This window comes from Panthera tigris, chromosome B4 (assembly GCF_018350195.1).
Source record: "Panthera tigris isolate Pti1 chromosome B4, P.tigris_Pti1_mat1.1, whole genome shotgun sequence".
In the NCBI taxonomy this organism is placed as follows: Eukaryota; Metazoa; Chordata; class Mammalia; order Carnivora; family Felidae; genus Panthera; species Panthera tigris.
Window position 1 is genome coordinate 50,540,459 of NC_056666.1, and position 25,389 is coordinate 50,565,847.

Genomic DNA, 25,389 nt, shown 5'->3' on the forward strand with positions numbered 1-25,389 from the left:
AAGGTGGTTGATTTATTGGAGCAAATTGATTTCTCCATCCATTTTACAAGTACTTTTAAAAGCCAATGATTAAGTAGGGTCAGAAGAAGTTTGTGTTCAACTGGTAGCATCAACATTATACCTTTAGTGGTTTACTTAATGTTTACCAGAATTCCTGCTTTCTGACATAATGTTCTTTGAACGTATCTGAATGTATAACCAATATGGGCTGAACTGTGACTTCCCCCAGAAAAGATGTGTTGAAGTTCCAATCCCCATTCCTTCAGAATGTGACTGTATTTGGAAAGGCTTCTTATAGATGTCATTAGTTAGGATGAGATCTTACTGAAGTTGAGTGTACACCTGATCCAAGATGACCGGTGGCACCCGCATAAGAGGACGGCCATGTGAAGACACAACATACAGAGAGAACCCCGGCTGAAGACAGAGCTGAGATTGGAGGCATCTGCAAGCCCAGGAATGCCAAGGATTGCTGCACAGCACCAGAAGGTAGGAGAGTGGCATAGAACCTTCTTTTTCAGAATCTTCAAAAGGAAACAACCCTGCTGACACCTTGACTTTAAACTCCAGTACTAGGGAAAAAGTAAATTGTTTTTTTAAGCCACTCAGCTTGTGGCACTTTGCTGTGGCAGCCTAAGAGACTAAAACATTCGTAGAACTTCACACTGATTTACTCTATAATGAATCATGCTGATCAGACCTGGTGAGCAGAAATAACAACTGCTCTAGGTGCTTTAATAAGACACTGGTGTGACAGAGTTTGTCAACAAAACCTGGAAAAATTCAGAGATGGTCACGTTGATGACATTTCTAGTGAAGCATCTTGAATAAGATGGGCCTTGAAAGTTGACTGATACTGAAAATGTTGCAAAAGAAAACAGAATTTACCCAGCAGTTGGACAAAACATAAATAACAGCAAAAAAGAGAGAGAATAATTTATAAGAGTATATATTTACTTTTTAAATTTTTAAAAAATGTTTATTCACCTTTGAGAGAGAGAGACAGAGGGTGAGTGGGAGAGGGGTAGAGAGAGAGGGAGACACAGAATCTGAAGCACGCTCCAGGCCCTGAGCTTTCAGCACAGAGCCCAACGTGGGGCTCGAACTCACGGACCATGAGATCATGACCCAAGCTGAAGTTGGACACTTAACCAACTTAGCCACCCAGGCACCCCAAGAGTATATATTTTTTTAAGAATAAAGTTGTTTTCATTCATAATTATATTTCTCCAACCACATTATGAGCTTATATACCTCTACAATATGGACTGAATCTTCCTCTTTAATAATAAACAATATTTAATATATGCTTTGTGTTTATAGATTCAACATTTGGAAGTCTCTAGGATTTATCATATTCACTTAAGTAATTAATACTTGTCAAAGAGATATTTTACACTATCCAGGTTCAAAGAAGTTGAAATCTTGTAAAAAGATTGCAAAATTTATGTAATAAAGGCTGGTATTTCCATAAAGCATTGATTGAATGCCTCAGTAAAATATTGAAGTAACCATCGAATCTCAACAGTTTTATCTGAGAAGAGTTTGTAGGTCTGAGGGTTGGGCTCTGAGCTAAACAGAGAGTATTTAACTTAGCAGAGTGTCTTTGCCTCTTATTCTAGCCTGAAAGCAACACTTAAAAATCCTCTGTAGGAATGTAAGGGGTCACACTTTCTCTGACTCTCCAGTGGGAAAGAGAAAGCAAATTCCAAAGAACAGGTTGACCTCTGACCCTGAAAGCAACACTGCAGTGATTAGGAGCAGAAGTTGTTTCCTTTGAGGGAAGAAAGGAGTTGTTGCTTCTTTTGGTATCCTCACTGTATCTTTCCTGGAGCAAAGCGAGATCAAATTTTAGGAAATCAATAACTCTGTGATTCTATTATTTAAATCCCAATTATAAAGGTAGAATAGATTAGGTAGAGAAATGTCATTCCCTGCCCAAGGCTGCATCAGAAACCCCTGTCACAGGTAGAATTGCAACACAAGCTTCCTTCACAGTATTGGGAGTCACCTCCTACCTGTCATATTCTTGTACTTACCTAAAACAGTTCTTTTTCATATTTAAATAATACATATATTTTAAAGGGTAAAAGCTACTGGTATATAATCTCATTTTCTGTGTCTTATAAGCCAGACCGCTCCCCAGAGTCTCGTAAATGATGAGAGAAATTCTTCAAATCATGATACTGTGAATTTAATGTCATCTATGAGAAGGATTCTTTATGCTAAAAGCAGGTGTGCCGGTGTGAATATGTGGCTGTCCCACACTGAGGAGACATATATTTCACAGTGAGGCTCTACACACAGAAATAAACAGCCATATGGCAAACAAACTTACTTTTTACTGCTTCATTTTATTTGTTTCAAAATAGTGCAATGCCACAAATCCAGAATATTAACAACGCTCCATCTGGAGAAATGTAAGTTTTGGAGCCCCGAACCAGCACGTTATCATTCCCACAAAACTTTGGAACTTCAGTTGACTCCAAATTTGGAACACGCTTTCTGTCAGCCCAGCATGTCTTCCTAATGTTATGCTGGGACTCAGATAAAAATGTGTATAAAATGGGGAAATCTATAATTCTGGAAATATTTTAAAATGTTGACCCCCTTGACTATGGTTCTAAGACACAATGGGATAATTTTATTAGTAAATAGTTCTATAAATTTAGTTAGCTTTATTTGTCCCTAGTTTGCAAATGAGAAAAAAGCATGTACAGAGTGTTCTGTGGCTGTCTGATCCGTATTTGGAATCCTAGATATTTAAATTAGAAATAAGTGACTGATGCTTTCTTTCTCAGTTCAACAAAAATTTTATTTAGATTCATTTGGATTTTCTAGGCAAAGTACAAGAGACGAAAATGAACAGAAGATGAGTTCTGATTTCAAGGGACCTGACTAAATATAATACCTATAATAGATTGCAAAGGATCTGAAGTTCTGTTAGATATCCGCTTCATTTGATGAGAAGCTGAAGACACTAAATGGAAGTGATGTCTTTTTTGACCATTAAAAGGCTACAGAATTTGGATGGTGGAAGCAAGAAAATTAATAACAACCAAGCGAAATTCAGGGATATTTTATGGAAGTAAAATATTTATGCAAAGCCCTAGCGTATCATTGGTTTATTTTATGTTTTCCGTTTTTTGTTTCTGTTTCCATGTTAAAGACATTGAATTGTAAAGTATCATAGCATGCATAACCACATACATAGTTTACTGAACATTTGTAAATCTAATACACATGAAACAATCACTTAATATAGGTTAAAAAAAAAAAAGAACATTAGTAGCAGTGCAGAAGCCCCTTGTATGTCACATTGTTTGTTTAACTTTTATTCCGGTATAGTTAACATACAATGTTATATTAGTTTCAGGTGTACGATATTCAACAATTCCATACATCACCTAACGCTCATCATGACAAGTGCTCTATCTAATCCCCATCATCTATTTCACCCATTCTCCCCACCAATCTCCCCTCTGGTAACCATCACTTTGTTCTCTATAGTTAAGAGGATGTTTCTTGGTTTGCCTCTCTCTTTTTTCCTTTGCTAATTTTTTCCTTTCTTAAATTTCACATATGAATGAAATCATATGGTGTTTGTCTTTCTCTGACTGATTTATTTTGCTTAGCATTATACTCTCTAGCTCCATCCATGTCATTGGAAATGACAAGATTTCATTCTTTTTATGGCTGAATAATATATATATATATGTATATATATGTATATATATATATATATTCATCTATCTATGGACACCTGGGCTGCCTCCATAATTTGGCTATTGTAAATAATGCTGCTACAAACATAAGGATGCATGTATCTCTGTGAATTAGTGTTTTTGTATTTTTAGGTTAAATACCCAGTAGTGCAATTACTGGATCATAGGGTAGTTCTACTTATACATTTTTGAGAATCCACCATACTGTTTTCCACAGTGGCTGCACCAGTTTTCATTCCCACCAAGAGTGCAAAACAGTCCCTTTTTCTTCACATCCTCACCAACAACTTGTTGTTTCTTGTGTTTTTTATTTTAAACACTCTGATAGGTGTGAGGTGATAGCTCATTCTAGTTTTGATTTTCATTTCCCTGATGATGAGTGATGTTGAGCATCTTTTCATGTGTCTGTTGGCCATCTGTATGTCTTTAGAGAAATGTCTGTTCATGTCTTTTGCCCATTTTAATTGTATTATTGTGGGGTGTTGAGTTATATCAGTTCTTTATATGGTTAGGTTACTAACCCTTTATCATATATGTCATTTGCAAATATCTTCTCTCATTCAGTAGGGTGCCTTTTAGTTTTGTTGATTGTTTCCTTCACTGTGCAAAACCTTTTTATTTTGATGTAGTCCCAATAGTTTACTTTTGCTTTTTATTTCCCCTGCTTCAGGAGACATATCTAGAAAAATGTTGCTATGGCGGCCAATGTCAGAGACATTACTACTTGTGCTCTCTTTTAGGATTCTTATGGTTTCAGGTCTCACATTTAGGCCTTTCATCCATTTTAAGTTTAATTTCATGTAGAGTATAAGTACTAAGTGATTCAGTTTCATTCCTTTGCATGTAGCTGTCCAGTTTTCCCAAAACCATTTGTTGAAGACACTGTCTTTTTCCCATTGGATATTCTTTTCTGCTTTGTTGAAGATTAAATGACCATATAATTGTGGGTTTATTTCTTGGTTTTCTATTATTCTGTTCCATTGATCTATGTGTCTGTTTTTGCACCAGTACCATAGTGTTTTGATTACTACAGCTTTGTAATATAACTTGAAGTCTGGAATTGTTATACCTCCAACTTTGCTTTGCTATTTCAAAATTGCTTTGGCTATTCACAGTCTTTTGTGGTTCCATATAATTTTTAGGATTGTTTGTTAAAGCTCTCCAAAAAAAGCTGTCAGTATTTTGATACGGATTGTTTTAAATCTGTAGATTTTTTTGGGTGGTATAGACATTTTAACAATATTTGTTCTTCCAATCCATGAGCATGGAATGTCTTTCCATTTCTTTGTGCCATCTTCAACTTATTTAATCAATGTTTTGTAGTTTTCAGAGGATAGATATTTCACCACTTTGATTAGGTTTATTCCTAGGTATCATTATTTTTGGTGGAATTTGAAATGAGTATGTCACTTTGTGATTACAATCCCTTTCTCCCAACCTCAGAAGGAAAAATTAAGCTTACTTATCATTATTTTCCTATTCCTTGTTTGGTTCTTAAGGTTTGAGCACTTATATACCCACCCCTAAAAAAATGACTTTAGTTCAAGGATCAGCAAACATTTTCTGTAAAGGCCAGAGAGTAAATATTTTAGTCTTTGAGAGCCATAGGGGTCTCTGTCACAATTACCTAATTTTGCAATTGTAACACAAAAATAGCCATAGATAATGCGTAAAAGAATGAGCATGTTTATGTTCCAATAGCACCTGTAATCAATATAACTCTGTATGTTACCTAACTGGAATTAAAATAGAAACTTAAATAAATAAACAGATGATAAGCCAGACTTAACCTACAGGCCATAGCTGCTGAAGCCTGGTTTGATTTTTCCTACTTTTGAACTTTATGTAAACAGAATCATAACTTGCTATTTTTTTGTTTTCAGCTTTTTGCTTTTCTCACTCAACACTGTGTTTGTAAAATAAATACACTGAGGCTATAGTTTGTTAATTTTCATTGTTTTTAATATTCTATTACATGAATTTTCCACAATTCCATTATGTTGATGAACATTTGAATTGTTTAAAGTTTTTGGCTATTACAATGCTGCCATATTCTAGTATATGGATTCCAGGTGCACATGTGAATGAGTTTTACCACTGTATATAGTGATTAATATAATTATTGAGCTATAGGGTGTACATAACTTCAAGTATACAGTTTAGTGTCAATCCATTCTCCAAAGTGATAGAATTGATTAGACTATGGTCAGAATGGTAATATGAGTTTAGGTTGTTCTTATAAATATTCAATTTTTGCTAGATTTTTCCATGTGTACTTGAAAATAAAGCTTGTATAATATTTCTTCTTTTATTCCATTACTTTTGCCCTTTCTGTATTTTGTCTTTTAGATTTGTCTCTTGTAAATAGCATATAGTTGGTGTGATTTCTCCCAATGTGACAGGAAAATATTTAGTCCATTTGTACTGATTGTAATTATTATGACATCTTGGATTTAAACTGTCCTTTGTTGGGCTGTTTCCCAACTTTCTTTCATTCATTCTTTTCCTCTTTTTTCCCTCCTATTTTTACCCACTCCATATTAGCAACACTTAAATTGTGTTTTCTTTTGTGCTAGATGATCTCATACTGTTGTTTTCAAGATAAAAATTATTGGTGGAAATGTCCTGAGATTCAGGATGAAAATGTGTTTTTGTGTTACAGAATATTTGCATTTACAGCTGTCAGGAACAGGGTTCATTATCAGTTGCAGACTATCACAGACCAAATCCAAAGCTTTGAGTTTATCTGGCCTACACAAGCTCGGCACATCTGGATGCAAATCTGTGCAAGTGTCACAGAGTCTTAGTTTGTGTTGTCCGTTTTGTTTTTAGTGCACTTTCTATACTCAACTTCTAGGCAGAATTAGCTACTGGTTCAGAAATTTAGAGAAGGTGAGAGTGTTTAATTTTCGTTAAGCCTTAATTGAGAGTGGTCATTTTATTTCAAGCTTATTGTGAAGAAGGTTTTTTAAAATGCCATCTTATTGTCTCAATTTGGACCTTGATGTGACATACTCATATTTGAACTATGGGTAAATACCAAGACAAAAGACACTTTATTTTTCAGATATTATTCTCATGTCTCTAGGACAAATTTACCTTCAGATTTGGGCCTAGCATCTCTTCATTTTCAGCTCAATTGTTCAATGCTATTGAGATCAGTTTTTTAAAAAAAATCTATAATTTTTCTTTACGTGTTTTTTTTTCCATTGGCAGTTTGATCCACCTACTATTACTGGGAGGAAAAAGTCCACAGAAAATTTTATATCTAAATTTTAGTAAGTTTAGGGTAATCATTGAAAAACATTTTTGGAAAGAAAATCATATGTTTATGATATAAACTATAAAAGTAGTGTAATCTCCACTTATCAAAAGGAAAATGGTGAGAAAAGTTCAATGGATTACCAACGAACCCAAAGAGGTTAAAAAAAAGAAATTAAAATTAAAAAATGGAAAATATGCTTGAAAGTTTGAGAGTAATAACCACTTCTATAGCTATAAGGAAAATATACAAAATATAAAGCGAGATAGGAGATTCTACCTGGGAATGCCTAACCATATGAGAAGAAAATACCCAGATACAGTCTCAACTTTTCTCAGAATGTTTCTTTATTGGAAATATAAAACTTAAAAAAAAAAAATCCCGAGTGAGAAGAGCTTTATATTGATCTTTGATAAACAGAGCAGGTGAAATGCATACAGAACAGGTACTTAGTCATTAAGTAGTAAGTCAAAGTATGGAATGTTGTTGGATACTAACATCAAAAGTGTTTTATTTTTATTTTTTTTAATGTTTATTTATTTTTGAGACAGAGAGAGACAGAGCATGAATGGGGGAGGGGCAGAGAGAGAGGGAGACACAGAATCGGAAGCAGGCTCCAGGCTCTGAGCCATCAGCCCAGAGCCTGACGCGGGGCTCGAACTCACAAACCGTGAGATCGTGACCTGAGCTGAAGTCGGACGCTCAACCGACTGAGCCACCCAGGCGCCCCACATCAATAGTGTTTTAAACAAACACGAAAGGATTGTGTGATCTAACAAACAAACAAAAAAAAAACCTCTAAAAAATTAAAGTGAAAACACATTCGCACATATTGCTAAAAATGATCTCAAAACAGAGCAGGGAAAATGTCAATACTACCCAAAGCAATCTACACATTCAATGAAATCCCAATCAAAATGCACTGGCATTCTTCTCATAGCTAGATCAAACAATCCTAAAATTTGTATGGAACCACAAAAGACTGAATAGCGAGAGTAACATTGAAGACGAAAACCAAAGCAGGAGACATCACAATCCCAGACTTTAGCCTCTATTACAAAGCTGTAATCATCAAGACAGTATGGTATTGGCACAAAAACAGACACATAGACCAATGGAATAGAATAGAGAACCCAGAATTGGACCCACAAATTTATGGCCAACTAATCTTTGATAATGCAGGAAAGGGTATCCAATGGAAAAAAGACAGCCTCTTTAACAAATGGTGCTGGGAGAACTGGACAGCAACATGCAAAAAAAAAAAAAAAAAAAAAAAAAAAAAGAAAGAAAGAAAAGAGAATAGACCACATTCTTACACCATACACAAAAATAAACTAAAAATGGATGAAAGACCTGAATGTGAGACAGGAAACCATCAAAACCCTAGAGGAGAAAGCAGGCAACAACTTCTTTGACCTCAGTCGCAGCAATTTCTTCTTCAACACATCTCCAAAGGTAAGGAAACTAAAAGCAAAAAATGAATTATTCGTACCTCATCAAGATATAAAGCTTCTACACTGCAAAGGAAACAATCAACAAAACTAAAGGCAACCGATGGAATGGGAGAAGATATTTGCAAATGACATATCAGATAAAGGGCTAGTATCCAAAACCTATAAAGAACTCACCAAACTCCACACCCAAAAAACAAATAATCCAGTAAAGGAATGGGCAGAAGACATGAATAGATACTTTCCCAAAGAAGACATCCAGATGGCCAACAGATACATGAAATGATGCTCAACATCACTCATCATCAGGGAAATACAAATCAAAGCCACACTGAGATACTGCCTCACACCAGTCAGAGTGGCTAAAATGAACAAAACAGGAGACTAGATTCTGACAAGGATGTGAAGAAATGGGAACTCTATTGCACTGTTGGTGGGAATGCAAACTGGTGCAGCCACTCTGGAAAACAGTGTGGAGGTTCTTCAAAAAATTAAAAATAGAACTACCCTATAACTCAGCAATTGCACTACTAGGAGTTTACTGAAGGGATACAGGAGTGCTGATGCATAGGGACACATGTACCCCAATATTTATAGCAGCTCTTTCAACAATAGCCAAATTATGGGAGGAGCCTGAATATCCATCAACAGATGGATGGATAAAGAAGATGTGGTTTTTATATACAATGGAATACTACTTGGCAATGAGAAAGAATGAAATCCTGCCATTTGCAGCAACATGGACGGAACTGGAGGCTATTACACTAAGTGAAATAAGTCATACAGAGAAAGACAGATACCATATGTTTTCACTCATATGTGGATCTTGAGAAACTTAACAGAAGACCACGGGGGAAAGGAAGGGGGAAAATAGTTACAAAGAGAGGGAAAGAGGGAAGCCATAAGAGACTCTTAAATACAGAGAATAAACTGGGGGTTCATGGGGGGTGGGGGAGAGGGGCAAGTGGGTAGTGGGCATTGAGGAAGGCACTTGTTGAGACGAGCACTGGGTGTTGTATGGAAGCCAATCTGACAATAAATTGTATTAAATAAATAAATAATAAATTTAAAAAAACAGACAAGGGAAGTCAGCATTACAACATTTTGGAAGTGATAAAAATGTCATTAAGTTTAAGTAAATACATCAGAAAGTCATAATTAATACCAATTTTTTTAACTTTAAGTCATGTCTTCTTTTTACTGTGTTATATATTCACTTTTCCTTAACGTTAAAAAAATCTGATATTTCTATTTATCCAGAACCAGAAAATATGTAGATTCTTGCCCAATAATATTTTTAAATGGAGAAAATAATTTATGTTAAATTACTATAATTTTCTACTAAGACTCAGTGATAAATCTGACAGGCTAAAGAAAAATAGCAAATGTTATATTTTGATACTGGTTATAACTTAAATATGTCCTGAATTTCATACAACTAAAGCCATCATATATTTTTGACAGCAAGCTAAGCGGTAGGTACCTGGTGATGCACAAATGTATATCAGTGAACATAACATGGTTCTTAATGTCATATCTCTAAGCTATATTCTTTGGTCTAGCAATAGAATGATATTTGGGCTAAAAATGATTTATATAAAAATGCAGAATATAAGGAAGAAGTGATTGATTCTAATGAAGATGGCAGGAAACTTATCACATAGGAAATAGTCGCCTAAATTAGTTCTAAAGGAAAAGCAGATACTAACTGCAAAGATCTGGTATGTTTAAGGGAGAAAGAAATGGCATTCCAGACTAAATGCAAACCATTGACTGCAAAAGACAGTGTGCAATAGCCTGGTGAATCCAGGATCTCCAAGGCAATTTACTTTGTATGTTATATGAGATGTGAAGAAGGGAGTAGTGCTAAATGAGCCTGGCCAATCAGATGAAAGCAGATATTGAGAAGGAGAGCCTAATAAGCCAAAGATATTTACCATTTATTCTACATTTAATGGGCAATTCTTGTATGTAGAGTGGGAAGTAATATTATTAGAACTTCATTTAGAAAGTTTACTCTGGTAATTAGAGGGCCCTGAGACTGGAGTAATAAAAGCCAGTTAAATGTTGTCATAGTTCCATAGGAATTTTACTGAACTGGGTTGAAACCAAAGAAATGCATTTCTTCAAGAATCAGAGAAAACCAAGTTCAGTTTACTTAAATACTTATTTAAACTCTAAAAAGACTACACAGGAGAAAAGAATATAGACAATCAACTACCAAGGCCAAAATCATCTAGAACTACAATTCTGTCTTTAAAACTTCTGCTAATTGGTCTCTCATTTGAAGGCCTCATTTGAGGCCCTTTATATAAGAGGTTGGGTAATTGGCTATAGAGACAGAGGAAGGTAAACTCAATGGCAACATGGAACTATAAACGAATGCCATGATTAATGAAATACAGCAGTTAGCTTTATTAGTTAACATACCTAAACTGAAAAATAATAGACTATTTCATAGAACAACCAAGCTGGAAATAAAAGGGGTGTACTAAACCTCAGGAACACATAGAACAGGGATGCAACCTCTGTTAAGGCATGTTCTCTAGACTTTGCTTTTCCCTGCACAACGGATTTTTCTTTCACTCTACACATGGAGAAAAAAAGTTGTTAATATCTCTCAACCTTTACGTCACCTCTTTGATATCTGAGAGAAGGACTGCTTGAACTCATTGGGCTCTTCTCTGAAAATCCAGGGGAAGGAACTGGCCCATGCATATAGAAGCCAAAGATCATTTGCTACATGGATAAAGGTATTGAGTCCAGGAAGAATGTGTGAGAAGGGGTTCAGCTGCAGATATCCAGTCTCCTAGATGTTTAATACAAAAGAAAACTCATAAGACTCAATTTGTAACATTAACTAAATAGCAAACAATAATAATTATTATTTGAGTGTTTACTGTTTGCCACATATTCTGTGTAAATTTTAGATGTCTCATCTCATTGAATCATATACATATGCAGTGGAAATTATTGCATTCTCATTTAGAGATGAAAACCCTAAGATATTGAGGGGTTAAATAACCTCTTCAATGTCACATGAACTCTGAAGCCAGGATCTTAAACCATATAGTAAAAGATGTGAGTTAGAAGCAAGGATATAAGTATTTTGTCATCCTGAGAAGGATGTTTTCATCAGATGATTCTCTACATTATATGATCCTGGGTACCATACCTCTAGGTAGATAATCTTACCTAGGTCTTGAATGACTGAAAAGAGGGAGAATTTGAAATGTTTTTGGTAATTCACTGTGGGATTTGAAACACTTTGAAATATAAAACTAAAATTTTAATGAAAAAAAAATTTTTTAAATAATAGATAAGAGAAATAAATTTAATGGATCTAATTTACTCAATGGGAAAATAAAAATTTCCTTATCATAAAAATGAACAAATATTTCCCGAAATAAAAAGCCAACTTCAGATATCAATTTTATCTTTGTTACTTTGTCAGTTTGTTTCCTTCCATCAAAATTACATGCCTGGCACAATGATGAAACAGATAAAGGCATTTACAAGTACAGGAAATCTCTATCCACCCATATGTTAAGGAAAAAAAAAACTATTAAAAACTTCTGATAGAAAGGAATTTCAGACAAATGCACCACAGATGGGGTGAGATTAAGGAGAAACATCCATCATAGGTGCACAAACGATCTTCCTCTTTTTAGAAGGGAAAAAAATATACCTAAAACCCACTAATTCCCTGGGTTTAAAGAGCTGGTGAACTGTGGAGAGGTGTGTCAGGACTGGATTGTACATGTCAAAGTTATTGTGTCAGAATGAATGCAGAAAAAGTAACAAGTAAGACATTATAATTGAATGAACGAAGATAGCTATTAAACTACCCAAAATACAAAATTATAAAATCAGTCTTGTAACATGAATGAACAATAAAAAACCATGACTGAATAAATTGTATTACTGGGAAGGTGAATTAACATTAGGATATATACTTTATCATTTGAATATGCCAAATAAGTCATCCTTACGGTCACCTTTATAGATACCAAAAGTTGTTTACATAAACATGTTTTTTCCTAAGGAAAAAGTTAGTAGAGATTTAGGTATTTAAGTAAATGCACACATACATATACAGACATGACACAGGTACTCCATTTATATAATGAAAAGTGCCAGAGGCAAGATATGGCCGCTTATATCATCTGTGAACAATTGGTAATTCTCAGTAGATGTTTGCACACTGCAAAACAAATAACAGCAAAACAGACAATAGCATAGCATCTAGAGAACTATCTATAAATCGAATTAAATTTTCATCAATTTTGAAGATTTGGTAGTTAAGCAACTCTCAAAAAATCACTTACTGAATGATTTAGACAAAAAATTTGGAACAGTTTACGCATCTTTAGAAGAAAGCAAAATAGCAGGGTCTCTATATAACATGTTTGGTAATCCAGGAAAATAGAATGTGCTGAAAAGAAAGCAAAGGTTTAAAATGTGTAAAACTTAGGGGCGCCTGGGTGGCTCTGTCGATTGTCTGATTTCAGCTCAGGTCATGATCTCCTGGTTTGTGGTTTTGGGCCCCGCATCGTGCTCTGTGCTGACAGCTCGGAGCCTGGAGCCTGCTTTAGATTCTGTCTCCCTCGCTCTCTGCCTCTCCGCCCCACCCCCCCCAAAAAAAATAAGTAAACATTAAATTTTTTTTTAATTTGTAAAACTTAGTTAAGAAATACGAGAAACATATTTGGCCCTTGCTGCTGTTACATTTGTCCTGACCTCCTAGAGACATCAATTATATCATACAATTATTATATTCTCTTTTCTCTGTAGTTAATAACTTAACTCTCATTATTCTTTTTCCTGGTCATTTTCATCCATGACTTTAGATGGGATCTCAAGTTACCCTTTATTTTACCTATCCTACTAATATTATAAAGCTTTAAATTTTCCTTTTTTAACTCCTAATATAGATTTCAATTCCGCTATTATATCTTGATGCTGTTTGCAATCTTGTTTTACCTTATCCAAATCCCTTTTCATCTCATGCATTTGCCTAATTTATCTTTCTGAATTATGTAAATGGGAAGGTCTATGTCTTCCTGCACTTTAAGGGTGTCAAATATTCTTGTGAAAATTCTTCTAGATCTTGCAGTATATATTTTCAAAGAAGTGTTTTTCCTCTGATTCTCCTAGATACTGACAACTATGGCTAAGCTTTACCAGACCTGTATTTTTGTTGGTTGACAGGCAAGTTCTTTTCTTGCACATTATTAGCCAAAATGCATGATGCTTGTTGTCTTTTGACCTTTAGTGTCACTGAACCTACAACTTCCAGAATATATTATACTGCAATATCACTTGTTTCAAAGACATTTTAAGCAATTTGCAATTCTGTGGGAATACAGAAAAATGGTGGCATGGGCCAGCATTCTGACTACCCTTCATTGTTATTCTAGTGGCATAGAAATTTAAACCAGATATACATAGAAGAATTTCAGTGAAAATTAGTTTTCCTTTTTCGTCCATATTATTTTTTCTAATTTTTTAAAATGTTTATTTAATTTTGAGAGGGAGAGAGAGAGAGAAAGAGAGAGAGTGTGTGAGTGGTGGAGGGGCAGAGAAGGAGGGAGACACAGAATCCGAAGCAGACTCCAGGCTCTGAGCTGTCAGCACAGAGCCCTATGCGAGGCTGGAACTCAAGAGCCAGGAGATCAAGACATGAGCCGAAGTCGGATGCTTAACCGACTGAGCCACCCAGGTTCACCTCCTCCAAATTGTATGTATAAACCAATTTCTGGGGTGGCTGGGTGGCTCAGTCAGTTAAGAGACCGACTCCTGATTTCAGCTCAGGTCATGATCTCACCATTTGTGAGATCCAGCCCCTTGCATTGGGCTCTGCCCTGATGGTATGGAACCTGCTTGGGATTCTCTCTCTCCCTCTCTCTCTGCCCCTCCCCTGCTTGCACTGTCTTGCTCTCTCAAAATAAATAAATAAACATTAAAAAAAATAAACCAATTTCAGATACTAAATCAGAACCATCAGAGGAGTGGAATGGGATATATATATATATATATATATATATATATATATATCAACTCTCAGCAATACTAATTCCAGCTTTTGGCAAAGGACTATCTAATAGAGAGAGAGTTATCTGGTTTTCCAATTGATACAGGCTCTGATTCTCAAACAAACAAACAAAAACCTCACAATGGAATAAACAATAAGAGATGTATATTTTTTTTTCCATATGATTTTGTGTTTCATGAGAAGCCAAGAAATTATGGTTTGTCAAAGTCAAAGGTAATTTTTCTGTTTTGTTCCATTTTTCTTAGTAGGGATTCCTAACTATATTTAATGTCACATTGTCTGTAAATCTTAGAATGAAGTATGATTGTGAGTTTCTGACCTCTTCTTTTTTAATTCACAAGTGGCTTTAATAAAAGTTTGCAAGATTATATCAGGTGCTTGCAGATATACAACATTTTGAACTAGAATTCCTGAAAATTATTTTTAATGTTTCTTAGAACCATGTTGTAGTTATTTGGAAAATTCACTTGAAAAAACATACTATCTTGATTTAAATAACGAAAAAAAGAATGTATGTCCATTTAAATGCTGTTTCACACTCTTCCAAATTTCACTTTTATATGAGCTTAAATATTTTGAATTATTTTTATTTTCATCTATACATGCTTTTCACATAAGGGTATGCCACTTGCTTTAATGTCAATGACATTACAAGGTAATAATCACAGATTCATTTTTTCCCTATTTCTAATTAAAGCATTAAAACGCATTGGCTGTATTGTAGGTTAGTCAATTCTCCAACATACACCTGGGGTTGTCTCAATTTATATTTTGACGTAAGAAGCACAAATACTAACCACAATGCAAAATTTCTTTCATTTCCTGCCAAAATTTAAGTCCCATTTTTGCCACAGTAGAAGAAGCACATTATACAGGATATGGCTCTCTGATTGTTAGCTCTCCTGCCAGTTTCATGTGAACACCGTAGAGTTACAACAGCAGATGGACTCCCCAAGTTAACACTTGGAATCTAAAGGTGTTTTGAGGACTCTGGTACTCAGTGCAATCCCTTAGTGAGAGATTATAAAGAAGTGGGAAAGGAGAGTAACATATTAAATTGTGCAACAAAACAGTGGATTTGAATCAGTCAGCCAGATTTTTGTTTGTTTTATGTGTGCTTCTAATATTGGACTTGGGATCAAAAGATGACTAGAATCTACTTCTCAAATCCAATAGTCATTCCTTAGACATCATCTTGTCAGCACCTGGTAGAGTTGATATCTTCTAAAAAATTTTCTTCACATTTATATGAACTATACCTGAAGGGTTTTTTTGTCCACCTCCGTTCCTACCTCACTAATTCATATTTCTCAATATCCTTTCCGGAACTTTCTCATCTTCAAAAGTTCTAAATTGTAGAAGGCCCTGGGACTGTCTTCAAGACCTCTTTTTTTGTTCCCTACATGATCTTATTTAACCCCATGACTTTAAAAACTATTTATATGCTGATGGCTCCAAAATTTATATATCTGGTTCAAACATCTTATATAAACTCTATTTTTGAAAATTTTTAAATATTTTTTTAATTTTATTTTTTTAATTTACATCCAAATTAGGTAGCATATAGTGCAACAATGATTTCAGGAATAGATTCCTTAATGCTCCTTTCCCATTTAGCCCATTCCCCTTCCCATTCCCCCTCCAATAACCCTCTCTTTGTTCTCCATATTTATGAGTCCCTTATGTTTGTCCCCCTCCCTGTTTTTATATTATTTTTGTTTCCCTTCCATTATGTTCTTCTGTTTTGTCTCTTAAAGTCCTCATATGAGTGAAGTCATATATTTGTCTTTCTGACTGACTAATTTCACTTAGCATAATACCCTCCAGTTCCATCCACTTAGTTGCAAATGGCAAGATTTCATTCTTTTTGATTGCCGAGTAATACCCCATTGTATGTATATACCACTTCTTCTCTATCCATTGATGCATCGATGGACATTTGGGCTCTTTCCATACTTTGGCTATTGTTAATAGTGCTGCTATAAACATGGGGGTGCATGTGTGCCTTAATACAGCACACCTGTGTCCTATGGATAAATACCTAGTAGTGTAATTGCTGGGTTGTAGGGTGGTCTATTTTTAGTTTCTTGAGAAACCTCCATACTGTTTTCCAGAGTGGCTGCACCAGCTTGTATTGCCACCAACAATGCAAAAGAGATCCTCTTTCTCTGCATCCTCGCCAACATCTGTTGTACCCTGAGTTGTTCATGTTAGCCATTCTGACAGGGGTGAGGTGGTATCTCATGGTGGTTTTGATTTGTATTTCCCTGATGATGAGTGATGTTGAGCATTTTTTCATATGTCGGTTGACCATCTGGATGTCTTCTTTGGAGAAGTGTCTATTCATGTCTTTTGCCCATTTCTTCACTGGATTATTGGTTTTTGGTGGAATATTTAGGGTTTTCCATATGGATTATCATGTCATCTGCAAAGAGTGGAAGTTTCACCTCCTCCCAGCTGATTTGGATGCCTTTTATTTCTCTGTGTTGTCTGATTGCAGAGGCTAAGACTTCCAATACTGTGTTGAATAACAGTGGCGAGAATGGACATCCCTGTCTTGCTTCCTGACCTTAGGGGGAAAGCTCTCAGTTTTTCCCCACTGAGGATGATATTAGCGCTGGGTTGTTCATATATGGCTTTTATGATCTCAAGGTGTGCTCCTTCTATCCCTACTTTCTTGAGGGTTTTTATCAAGAAAGGATGCTGTATTTTGTCAAATGCTTTCTATGCATCTATTGACAGGATCATGTGGTTCTTGTCCTTTCTTTTATTGATGTGGTGAATCACGATAATTGTTTTGTAGATATTGAACCAGCCCTGCATCCCGGGTATAAATCCCACATGGTCGTGGTGAATAATTTTTTTTAATGTATTGTTGGATCTGGTTGGCTAATATCTTGTTGAGGATTTTTGCATCCATGTTCATCAAGGAAATTGGTGTATAGTTTTCCTTTTTACTGGGGTCTCTGTCTGGTTTTGGAATCAAGGTAATGCTGGCTTCATAGAAAGAGTTTGGAGGTTTTCCTTCCATTTCTATTTTTTGGAACACCTTCAAGAAAATAGGTGTTAACTCTTCCTTAAGTGTTTGGTAGAATTCCCCTGGAAAGCCATCTGGCCCTGGACTCTTGTTTTTTGGCAGATTTTTTATTACTAATTCGATTTCCTTACTGGCTATGGGTCTGTTCACATTTTCTATTTCTTCCTTTGGTTTTGGTAGTGTATTTATGTCTAGGAATTTGTCCATTTCTTCCGGATTGCCCATTTTATTGGCATATAATTGTTCATAATATTCTCTTATTGTTTTTATTTCTGCTGTGTTGGTTGTGATCTCTCCTCTTTCATTCCCGATTTTATTTATTTGGGTCCTTTCCTTTTTCTTTTTGATCAACTGGTTAGTGGTTTATCAATTTTATTAATCCTTTCAAAGACCCAGCTTCTGGTTTCATTGATCTGTTCTACTGTTTTTTTGGTTTCAATAGCATTAATTTCTGCTCTAATCTTTATAATTTCCTGTCTTCTGTTGGTTTTGGGTTTTGTTTGCTGTTCTTTTTCCAGCTCTTTAAGGCATAAGGTTAGGTTGTATATCTGAGATCTTTCTTCTTTAGGAAGGCCTGGATTGCTATATACTTGATTGCTATATACCTCTTATGACCACCTTTGCTGCATCCCAGAGGATTTGGGTTGTGGTGTTATCATTTTCATTGGCTTCCATATACTTTTTAATTTCCTCTTTAACTGCTTGGTTAGCCCATTCATTCTTTAGGAGGATGTTCTTCAGTCTCCAAGTATTTGTTACCTTTCCAAATTTTTTTCTTGTGGTTGATTTTGAGTTTCATAGAGTTGTGGTCTGAAAATATACACGGTATGATCTTGATCTTTTTGTACTTGATGAGGGGCTGATTTGTGTCCCAGTATGTGGTCTATTCTGGAGAACTTTCCATGTGCATGGGAGAAGAATGTATATTCTGCTGCTTTAGGATGAAATGTTCTGAATATATCTGTTAAGTCCATCTGGTCCAGTGTGTCATTAAAAGTCATTGTTTTCTTGGGGCACCTGGGTGGCTCAGTCGGTTAAGCGTCCGACTTCGGCTCAGGTCATGATCTCGCAGTCCATGAGTTCAAGCCCCACATCAGGATCTGTGCTGACAGCTCAGAGCCTGAAGCCTGTTTCAGATTCTGTGTCTCCCTCTCTCTCTCTCTGCCCCTCCCCCACTCACACTCTGTCTCTCTGTCTCTGAGAAATGAATAAACCTTAAAAAAAAAAGTTTAAAAAAAAAAAAAAGTCATTGTTTTCTTGTTGATGTTTTGATTAGACGACCTGTCCATTGCTGTGAGTGGGTGTTGAAGTCTCCTACTATTGTGGTATTACAACCGATGAGTTTCTTTATGTTTGTGATTAATCGATTTATATATTTGGGTGTTCTCACATTTGGCGCATAAATGTTTACAATTGTTAAGTCATCTTGGTGGATAGACCCCTTGATTATGATATAATGCCCTTCTTCATCTCTTGATACAGTCTTTATTTTAAAGTCTAGATTGTCTGATGTAAGTATGGCTACTCTGGCTTTCTTTTGCTGACCATTAGCATGATACATCGTTCTCCATCCCCTTATTTTCAATCTGAAGGTGTCTTTAGGTCTAAAGTGGGTCTCTTGTAAACAGCATATAGACAGATCTTGTTTTCTTATCCATTCTGTTACCCTATGTCTTTTGATTGGTGCGTTTAGTCCATTGACGTTTAGAGTGAGCACTGGAAGATATGAATTTATTGCCATTATGATGCTTGTAGAGTTGGAGTTTCTGGTGGTGTTCTCTGGTCCTTTCTAATCTTTGTTGCTTTTAGTATTTATTTATTTATTTAGTTAGTTAGTTATATTTTCATCTTTTCTCCCCTCAAAGAGTCCCCCTTAAAATTTCTTGCAGGGCTTGTTTAGTGGTCACAAACTCCTTTAATTTTTGTTTGTCTGGGAAACTTTATATCTTCTTCTATTTTGAATGACAGACTTGCTGGATAAAGAATTCTTGGCTGCATTTTTTTTCTGATTCAGCACATTGACTATATCCTGCCTCTCCTTTCTGGCCTGCCAAGTTTCCATGGATAGGACTGCTACAAACCTGATCTGTCTTCCCTTGTAGGTTAGGGACTTTTTTTTTCCCTTGCTGCTTTCATGATTCTCTCCTTACCTGCATATTTTGTGAATTTGACTATGATATGTCTTGTTGGTGGTCGGTTTTTGTTGGATCTAATGGGAGTCTCTGTGCTTCCTGGATTTTGATGTCTGTGTCTTTCCCCAGGTTAGGAATTTTTTCTGCTATGATTTGTTCACATAACCCTTCTACCTCTATTTCTCTCTCTTTCTCTTCTGGGACCCCTATGATTCTGATATTGTTTCTTTTTAATGAGTCACTGATTTCTCTAATTCTTAAATCGTGCTCTTTTGCCTTAATCTCCCTCTTTTTTTCTGTTTTGTTATTCTCCATAAGTTTGTCTTCTATATCACTGATTCTCTGTTCTGCCTCATCCATCCTTGCCACTGCGGCATCTATCCATGATTGCAGCTCAGTTATAAATTTTTTATTTCATCCTGACTAGTTTTTACTTCTTTTATCTCTGCAGAAAGGGATTCTAATCTATTTTCAACTCCAGTTAGTATTCTTATTATCGTGATTCTAAATTCTGGTTTAGACATCTGGTTTATCTATATTGGTTAAGGCCCTGACTATCGTTTCTTCATGCGCTTTCTATTGGGGTGAATTTCTTCATTTTGTCATTTTGAAGGGAGAAAAGGAATTAATGAGGTAGAAAAAATTAAAAGTAAAAAAATTAAAATTAAAAAATATTAAAATTAAAAAATTAAAAACACACAAACATAAAATAAAATAAATGATGCTAGATCCTAGGTGTGTTTTGGTCTGGGTGTTGAAAATGGCTTGATAGATTAGAGAAATAAGGGGAAAGAAGAAAAAAAAAGGAAATCATTTGAAAATTTGAAAAAATGAATACACTGAAGTAGACTAAAATGAAATGATGAAATAAGCTAGAATTTGAAAACATTTACACAAAAGTAAAAACTGTAGTAGAAAAAAATAATATTTTTAATAAAAACTAAAAATGAAAAAAAAACTAAAAATGAATCTTTTTCTGTATTCAAGAAAGGGAAAAGAAATGAAAAAATAAAAATGAAAAAAAAGGAAATCATTTGAAAATTTGAAAAAATGAATACACTGAAGTAGACTAAAATAAAATAATGGAAGTAAAATAGAATTTGAAAAAATTTACACAAAAGTAGAAAATATAGTAAAAAAATTAAAGAAAAATATTTTTAATAAAATTGAAAATAAAAATGAATTTCTTCTTTTTCTGTATTCAAGAAAAGGAAAAGAAATGAAAAAAAGAAAAAAGGAAAAGAGAAAAAAAAAAAGAAAATTGAATAGATGGACCTGCTAACAGACTGAAATATGACTGAAATTACTTTGTTTTTCCCTAGAAGTGAGACTATGAAGTGGTTTATAGTCCATAAACTAAGCAGGCAGTGAGACTTTTGTTCTTGAAGAGTGAGGTTGGCCTATTGGGCAGAGCTCAGTGTAATGACTCTATTCTCCACTAGATGGCGCTGCTAGCCTACTGTGGTAGACTGTTGTGGCGCTTGTAGGTGCGTCTGCGCATGCGCTGGAGGGGTGAAAATGGCGTCACCCAGCTACACATTCTCTAGTATCCGAACTCTGTTCTCCCCAGTCAGCAATCGCACACCCGTCCTTTGTCTTCAGCTTTCGTCCACTCCCCGCTTTTACATTGTCCGTGACCAAGCCCCTGGTAGTACCTCTCTCCCACATTTTGTCTCGGATGTGGCTGTTTCCCCCGGCCCCTTACTTCTGAGGGACTGCGGCTTTGACCCATTCAGCCTCTCTGTGGGAGAGTCTCACCAAGCAACAGCCGAATGCCGGCCACACCCAGGAAAGTTCACAGGACCCATGTTGCTGATTATGTCCAGAGACTACGGCTGGGTGGTAGACCACCCCAGAAAAAGTTTGCGAGACAGCGTATCAGCAGTGTTTCAGGGATTATGGAAAATCACAACACACATCTGGCACCAGGCTTCACCCTTAACGACCTTGTTCCAGCACCAGCGAATGTGGCCGTTTTCTGGGGTCTGTGGGGCCCATGTTGCCTCACAGCCTCTACCAAATGTTTCTGCAGTGGAACTGCTTCTCCCCATGTGGCTCAGTACCTCCCAGACCCCACTCTGCTCCTGGGGATTCACCCTTCCCACCAGAGCACCGCCAGGTATTAAGCTGTGGAGTTGCAGCCTTTGCTTTCCCCTTGTTTACAGTCTTAATGGAATTTAAACCCTGTGTTTCTCCTTTCTCCCTTTCTAGTTCAGTCCCTGCAGCTGTTTCCAATTTTCCACTTTCTCTCCAGCTGCTTTTGGGGAGGGGTGCTTTCTCCATATTTTCCCCACCGTCTCCATTCTCTCTCTGCCCGCAAAAGGACCTCCCTGCCCTCTGTGGCTTCTCTCTCCCCCAGTTCACTTCTCTGCGCTACATACTTGCTGAATTCTGTGGTTCAGGTTGTGCAGATTGTTGTGTTAATCCTCAGATCAGTTTTCTAGATGTGCAGGATGGCTTATTGTTGATCTGGCTGTATTTCATGGACGCAAGACACAAAAAAAACTTCCATGCTATTCCCCCATCTTGGTTCCCTTTTCGAATTTTTTTTTAATACTTAATTTGCTCCCTTGGAAGCCTGTTTAACGTTTCAAAAGTATGAGTCCAAAATTTCTACTTTCCATAACTTGATTTATCACTTTGTTTTTTATGTGAAAACAATGGTAACATAGTTCCATTTCCATCCATGAAGGTATAAATCTTGTGGAATTTACCTTCCCATTGTAAACAACTAGAAAAGTTGACAAGTTATGTGAAGTGACTGTTTTGAGAGATTGAACAAGAGATAGTTAATTAACGTGATGCAGGGAATTCTTTCATAAAGGTACATATATTAAACCATCACATTGTAAACCTTTAATACCTTAAAATATTATTTACCAGTCATGCCTGAATAAAGCTGAAGGGTGGGGGAGGGGTGAGGGGAAGAGACAAAGAGAGATGGAATAGCAGTAACATGGAAGCTAGCATCAAAAATGGCCCTTTCTTTCCTTCTGTACTCACATAGTCATGTATTTGCCTCTCTTGTCCAATAAGAATGACCTAGAGAACCAATGTGATTTTGTCAAAATTATGATGTGTGACTTCTAAGCCAAGGTCAAAAAGAAACTGTGATTTCTGTCTTGCTGTCTTTTGGAAAACTTTTGAAGGGGGAAGCCAGATAAAAAGACATGAAGACAATTAATAACCCTGTGGAGGGGTCCACGTGGTGAGATCTATATAACCATGTGGATCATGGTTTCCTCATGATGGTATCCTAAAACAATATGTTGACTACAACGTCATGAACGACTTTGACCCAAAACCACCCCAAAAGACTGAAGCCAGACCCACCAAAAAACTGTATGAAATAATACATTTTTATGGTTCAAACTGCTGTATTTAGGAGTGTTAGCCTTCTCAGCAATAAATAACTAATACAGATCTAGGAAACTTGGATGTGGAAAGCTGCTGTAACAAATAACTGTGATGGGGAGGATTTTAGACTCAGACAATGAGCAGAAGCTAAAAGGATTCTGATGAGAGAGTTAGTGAAATACTAAAATGCCTGACTAGAGGGCTGGGGCCTCTGGAGAGGCTGCCAGTAGGGGCTTAAAGGAAAGTGATGAAATGATTTTAGAAACTCAAGGAATAGAAACACCAATGATTTAGATGCAGGAAGTTTAGCAACGCAGTCATCTGAAATAACGTGTAAAATAAGAAAATGTATCTAATTAACTGGATGATCAAACTAAGGAAACTTGTAGGCAGACTGCTGGTGCCACGTGGTTTCTTATTGCTGCTTATGTAAAATGTGAAGCTTGATGTACACACTTACCAGCCCAGATGCAATCATGGTCTAGTGAGGTTCTGCCCATCTCTATGCTCACAACCACTGCTTACTTCTTTACCACTTTAAAAATATTCAACACACAAAACACCACGGTTTCCAAACCGCATATATTGGTATCATTTCTCAACCAGTATGCTCCTTTTATTGTATTCATTTCTGAACTTTCCAGAATGCTTTGCTGTTCAATAAGTCTTCACTTATTAGTGACATGTCTTTAAATTTTTCCCATAGCACATGTCCCTATGAGAAAGAGAGGGATTAATAAAAAATTAAATAAAGTTTAGTCTTGTTGCCTCCAAAAACTGCAAAACTGGAGCAAAAGTTGCCCCTTTTCTTAGTTGTTTGAGAGCTTAAATTTCTGAACACGTGGGCAAAGAGAATGGAAATGGTTCCAGGGCCACCCAGGATTTCAAAGGGGCAGAGCATGAGTGACTATGAAGCCACATATTCCTTCCTGTTGAGCTGGCCTTGCATTTAGCATGTCCTGTTCAATTATAAGTTACTAGTGGGGCGCCTGGGTGGTTCAGTTGGTTGAGGGTCTAACTTGATTTCCGCTCAGGTCACGACCTCACAGTTTGTGGGATTGAGCCCCGTGTCAGGCTCTGCACTGTCAGCGCAGAGCATGCTTAGGATTCTTCCTCTCCTCCTCTCTGCCCCAGTCTCTCTCTAAAAATAAATGAATAAACATTTAAAAAATCTTTAAAAATAAGTTACTAAAAGTTCAGCTCATCGTGTTATATGAGGATCTATTGAAAAAACCCCAAGTGTTTAGCTAACAGACAAGAAAACCTAAGGGAGAGGGAGAACTACGACAATAAACTCCAAACATTTTAAGGGAAATCGTTTATGAACAAGGTTCAATTTGGGTATTTGTGTATAAAACCTAAACTAGACTCAGTCTTTAAAAATACAGGTGAGATATCTTTCTATTCAATGCAGAAGCATAGAATAGAATAATTTGCTTATGGAATGACTAGCCTACTTAGCTCATGAGTCCTTCATCACTGTCAGAGAAGAAATTCATGGGCTAGGGAGAAATTTGAAGGAAATTATTTGTAATTCCTTTCTAATCCTGAGATTCTGTGCTTTGCTTTTCCTAATCTTTTGTTATTTGAGAAAGGAAACCAGAGATGTCAGTGTTTTAGGAATTAAAAAAAATAATTCCCTAGTTTAAATTAATTTTAATTAATTAAAAATTAATTCAAAATTCAAAACACATGCCATTATTTTTTTATTGTCTTTTTTTCAATATATGAAGTTTATTGTCAAATTGGTTTCCATACAACACCCAGTGCTCATCTCAAAAGGTGCCTTCCTCAATACCCATCACCCACCCTCCCCTCCCTCCCACCCCCCATCAACCCTCAGTTTGTTCTCAGTCTTTAAGAGTCTCTTATGCTTTGGCTCTCTTCCACTCTAACCTCTTTTTTTTTTTCCTTACCCTCCCCCATGGGTTTCTGTTAAGTTTCTCAGGATCCACATAAGAGTGAAACCATATGGTATCTGTCTTTCTCTGTATGACTTATTTCACTTAGCATAACACTCTCCAGTTCCATCCATGTTGCTACAAAGAGCCATATTTCATTCTTTCTCATTGCCACGTAGTACTCCATTGTGTATATAAACCACAATTTCTTTATCCATTCATCAGTTGATGGACATTTAGGCTCTTTCCATAATTTGGCTATTGTTGAAAGTGCTGCTATAAACATTGGGGTACAAGTGCCCCTATACATCAGTACTCCTGTATCCCTTGGGTAAATTCCTAGCAGTGCTATTGCTGGGTCATAGGGTAGGTCTATTTTTAATTTTTTGAGGAACCTCCACACTGTTTTCCAGAGTGGCTGCACCAATTTGCATTCCCACCAACAGTGCAAGAGAGTTCCCGTTTCTCC